Genomic DNA, 6,000 nt, shown 5'->3' on the forward strand with positions numbered 1-6,000 from the left:
TTTTTCTTCCCCTTTTTTGTTTACCTTTTCTCTTTCTTTTTTTTTTCTCATTCTTGGTTTTTATTTTTTGACTAAAAGCTACTATACTCTTTTTTTTTTTTTACCCTTTTTTTTCTTTTCTTCCCCATTTTTTTTTTCTTTTACATTTTCTCAATCTCATTCTTTTTCTTTTTCGTTATTGTTTAATTTCTTTTTTCTTTTGTTAAAAGATCCTATACATTTTAGTTTTTTTTAATGGTATGTATTTTAAAATACTTTTTTACTCTTGTTTTTGTTAAAATAATTCTTTTCAAATATATTTGCTTTTTTCTTTTATCTCTTTTCCCTTTGGCCAAAAGCTTCTGGATATTTTAATTCTTTTTCAATTATTTTTTTGAAATGATTTTTTCCTCTCTTGCTCTTATTAAATAAATTATTATGAATGTATCCGTACTTAATTTCTTTTAACAATACTTATTACAGCTAAAGTAATCGTTAAATATAATTTTCTTTGAGAAAAGCATATGGTTTGCCATGGTGATGGGAATCCTAGCGGATATAATATTTAATTTGCTTATATGATCGTTATTGAGTTTAGCAATGAGTAAGAATCGTTCCCCAAGAGGATTAATCTTAATTAACAAGTTTTAAATTTTTGAATAAATAAAAGGGGATTTTGAATTCTAAACTAAAGTAACTAAAATTAAACAAGAAATTAAATGAAGAAATGCTTGAAAATAATATGAGAAATTATCAATGGTTAAGATTGGTTAAAGGTCCAGTTTCCACTTCTAGACAATGAAATTATGATAAATGAATGTTCCCAATTTCCTATAGAAACCACCAACTGTAGATAACAATATGCTTTGCTACCTCATTCTTTCCTTAATTCGTCTTTAAATAAAACAAGCTCTTTATTTAATTCTTTTTCCCTTAAATAACCGAGAACAAGCGCTCTAGATTCAATCTAAGGGAAGCATTAAGTTGAGAAATACATGTTGATCTAGGCAATAAACACCAAGCTCAGAATATTTAACCTAGGTTATGCTCCACATGCAATCGAATAAAAACCTCCTGCAATTATTGATCACAATTCGCTACCGATAATTAGAAACTCAAGGCAATTACGGATCAAAAACTCCTAATCTAGCAATAGATAATTTTTGAATCCTAATTGATTACACACCTAAATAAAATAAGAAAATAATTATGAACAATTAGATTGGAAGAATATAAATGATTTCTCTTGAGCAATTAGAAATGGTATGAAATTATTCAAATATAAATTCCATGTTTAGGGTTTCAACATCACCCTTAACCCAAAAGAAATTTAGCTTAGCGTAATTCTAAAATAATGCGAAGCAAAATAAATAGGAAGCATATGAAGTTACAAAGAAAGAAAGAAAGAAGAAAAACTCTTGATAATTCTTGAAAAAATCCTCACGTTCTCCTTGAATTTCTGGTGAAAACCTCTTTATTCTCCATCTTTTTCTCTCTAAAAGGTGGCTGGAAAAATATGAGAACCGACTCCTAATTCAATCCTAAAATTCCCTATTTATAGGTTTCTAAGTTGGAGTCAAATATGGTTTAATTCGGGGTCAAACGGAGCTTTTTTGGTCAACAAGTTAGTAAAATTCAGAACATGTGTGCGATGGAGCGTGTGGGCGAGTGCCTGGGCTGAGCTGGCGCGCAGCTTTCTCATGTTGGGCAGCGCAGGCGTGCTGCTGATGGGCGCTGGCCTCTGTCTGGGCAGGCTGATGTGCGCGCTCTAAGGCATGTGTTGGTGCTAAGGGTGACAATTCGTGTTAGTGGGTCGTGTTCGTATCAATCCGTTTAATAATCGTGTCAGAAAATATCAACTCAAACACGACATGTTTATTAAACGTGTCAAAAATGTCAATCCAAACACGACTCATTTACTAATTATGTTAATCGTGTCAACCCATTTAAATTAATATATTGAATAAGTAACTAATATAATAATGACTTATTTAAGATGGCCAAGATAGGTTTAACATGTTTATTGGTCAATTTATCTTTTCCCGTTAAGAAAAATAAATGAATTTTACCTACAAATATTAAAATTCACATTATTTGTATTTAATATGTCATATAAACTTTCATTTTATATCACATATCATTAGATTGTAGATGACACATATAGTTAATCGTGTCAATTTGTGTTAGAAGGTCAACCCTAACCTAACCCATTTATTAATCGTGTTAAACGTGTCAACCCGATTATAACTCAAATCCATTTATAGTAAACCCAAACCCGCTAACTTCGTGCGGGTTTCGAGTCATGTCATCGTGTTGCTACCCGGATTGTCAGCCTAAGTTGGTGCTATGCGGGCTGACGAGCGAGTGCGCTGCTGGCGCGGCCAGCCAGCCCCATCGACTGGAATTTTTTTTTTTTGTTTGAGAAAATTCTTTTCTTTTCCTTTCTTTTACAAACATGCCCTACTTGTATTTCTTCATTTTGGTCCCCAAATTGATTTCGAAAAGTCTCTAAAATGTGCCCAATTCCTTGTTAAAATTATTAATTCATTCTGTTTTGTTCCAAACAGCTACAAAACACAAAAACCTAATAAAAACTCTAAAACTTTGATAATCAAACAGGGAAAATATGAGAAAATTCAATGAAAAATATAAATAATTATGCACATATCACATGGTTTTGTGCAGAAGTATTAATTTTTTAGAAAATTTCATGTTTAACCGTTGTTTTTCAACTACCTATTATTTATGCCATTAAAAGATTTTTAATGCCATTGATTTATTTGTTCATTTTTTTTCTCTCTCTCTCACACCTTTGAATTCCTTTCTCTTTCTTTCTCAATCCCTTTTTCTCTCTCTTACTCTACCTCTTTCTCTCATCCTCTCTCCTAGTAACCATCAATGGCCGTTGAAGCCCTTGCCACTGGCGAAGTCGATACCTTCCTCTTCAAAAGCGTGTGCTTGAGACCTTCCTCGACAGTCTTCTTCTTCGACAGAGTCAATATGCAAGACAAAAAGAGAAGTCTGAGATCTTAGTGCCGTCGTCAATGGATCTCGAGGAGTACAATGTCTTCACCATGTTGTCGGGGATGAGAAGTGCAATTTCGAGATCTCCAGAAGGTGGCGATTAACGAATCGCCAAGAGAGAGAGAGAGAGAAGGTCATGGGATGTCTTCTTTGTTTTCGAAACGATTTCGGATGCAGAAACGCGGTAATTCATAAGACTTTTAGGAATGCTATAGATTATATTAATTTATAACGAGTAAATTAATCTAATTAATTTAGAACATGAATTATACCTAGCAACGGATTAGGATGATAACTTGAATTCTTTGACCCCGAACAATCAAAATGGTCTAGTTCCTTAGATCACCAAGAATCTTCCTCATCAATTTCTTGATTCTACAAAGAACGTGCGTGTGGGCAAACTTGAAATCAGAGAAAATAGTTATCACTAAACTCACAAGTCTTCTATGAACATCAACACAAGTATGATGTGCAACTGGAAATGAAAGAACTTTTCTTTCTCTTTTCTTTCTTTTTCTCTTGGATGTTGGACACCGGTCACTAGGATATTATATGTTGTTCAACAGAATGTTACATGCCCGTAACAACTATCCTATTGTTGGGATTGGTGTCCTTACCATCAAATATGCAATTCGGTGTAGCCAATATTACAACTTAGTTGGGTGAGTCTGACCATTATACATAGGTGGATTACATTAATAAAGTGCAAAAACAGCTGTTGCAGCAACCCTAGATCCTATTGGGTCTCTAATTATAGCTACTTGCACTTTCCTATCAATCGGGGGTGGCTCAGCTATTCTATTAGGTCGTAGGGGTTGCAGAGGTACCTCTAAAGGAACAGGTTTCGCTTCTTGTATCGAAGGTAGACTATGTGGATGTCTTCCCCTTCCTGGACCCCGGATACTTCTTCTATGCAACCCACGTGGTACCGCTCAAGTTTGTCTTGTTCGAACCATATCGTATATCTTATAAGGACAAAATTCACACACTGAATTCTAAATTCAAAAGAAATAATAACTTACTTAGACATTGTAGAGTCCGATGCTCAGCATAATGTGGGTGGGTGGCAGAACCGTCACTCTGATACCAACTGTGATGATCCTAACTTTTGATCATCATCCTACGTTCCTACTTAGCATTACTCATCCTCTACTACTTTCTAATTATAACCTCTTAAAAATTCAGGCTAATTTTTTTCAACCATTCATACGTCTTAATGCTATAGCATTTTGCTATGCATTCCATTAATGCTATAGCATTTAGATACATTAAGCATACCTTGTGACTTGAGGTTGCTATGCATAGCCTCACTATCTCGTAAACTCAACTTTCGTTACATAACTCATATATATTCATAAAACATTATTTACTTTATACACAGAAAGCTCAGCAATGTTTCCAAAACACGTGATACATTCACTACCTACTTGCCCACACTCCGCTGCTACATCCTCTCTGCATGCTCAGCAATAAGTTTCAGGGAGCCAATGCCTTACCCAAGCTTCCTACAACACGAACAAACTTAATGAGCTTTCGTTCAGCAAGTAATAGTAGGTCATAATAGATGCAGTAATTATGATATGTTAAAAATATCAATCTTACGTTAATAACTACAATGTTACGTTTTCACTTGCACATATAACGTTGGAGGGGATAGTCCCTTCGAAGGGACTGTAGATAATTCCTATATATATATATATATATATTAAAATGAAGATTAAGATTAAGATTATAAGGATAAAAGAAAAATGAGACAAATTGTGGGACCAAGAACAAAACTCACATTTTTACTTCTCTACATAGATGTGAATAAATAAAATTAAAGAGGAAAAGAAGAAGAAGAAGAAGAAGAAGAAGAGGTAGAACCAAAACACACCTTCTCCTTTTTTTCTCTCTTTACTTGCCCTTATGTATACTAGTTGAGCCATGTGCTATGCACATAGAAAATAATTTTGTAAGTTTGATCTCACATCAAAAGACGTAACATTCTTACAAGTCAAGTCCATTAATTAGAGCAAGATAAGAAAAAAGTATTTTAAAAAAATCAATCGAAAATGAATTGAAGTTGTATGAGAGTTATTTATCAAAAGAATTTTAAGTAGGGAGACATTTGAAAGTAATTATTTTAATTAAAAGAAAGTGAGGGAAAAAGTACTTCAAAGAAAAATATGGTAAAAAAATGAACTGTCAAATAATACTAGGGGAAAAAGGAAAAAAGAGAAAAGAAAACAATAAGTAAAAGAAAGGAAGAAAAAATAGAAAAAAGGTTAAAAGAAAAAAAGAGAAAAAGAGAAATTTTCAAAACTGAAAAAAAAAAAAGAATTAAGGTTATATAAGAGTTTTTGATAAAAAAATGAGTGGGTACATATTTGAAGGATTTTTTAATTAAAAGAAAATAAGAAAAAGAAAGTATTTAAAAAAACACACAAAATATTAAAAAGAAAAAGATTAACAAGATTAAAAAAAGTAAAGAAGGAAAAAAAAAGGAAAAAAGGAGGAAGAGGAACGGTTGTCAAGTGGTTAACTCTGAGAAGGAGCACTTTGAGTCTTTTAATAAGTAATAATAGATAATAGATTTATCTATTAAAAAAAAAGTTATAAATCACGGGATTGGGACTGAGACATATTTTTTACTTTTATATATGGTATACACCGATAGCTATGAATAATTGAAAATAAAGCAAAAAATAGGAGAAAGAAGAAAAAAAAGGAGGGAACAAGAAGTGGAAAACTATGGGAGTAGGGCCACAACACATCTTCACACTTTTATATAAAGTATACATAAATAGATATAGATATAGATAGATATTGATAAAGATATAAATATAGATATAGATAGATAGATAAATAATCTCAGAGTGACACGAGTTTACTGTTTACGAAAACCAATGTAAGAAAAAAGTCGTGTTTCATAATTTGGGGTAGAGATGTGAAGTCAACCTAGACTAATTTGTTAAATCGTTTTTGGTTAATAACATAATTGAAACAGTAAAAATA

This window comes from Morus notabilis, unplaced genomic scaffold (assembly GCF_000414095.1).
Source record: "Morus notabilis unplaced genomic scaffold, ASM41409v2 Scaffold508, whole genome shotgun sequence".
NCBI classification, from domain to species: domain Eukaryota; kingdom Viridiplantae; phylum Streptophyta; class Magnoliopsida; order Rosales; family Moraceae; genus Morus; species Morus notabilis.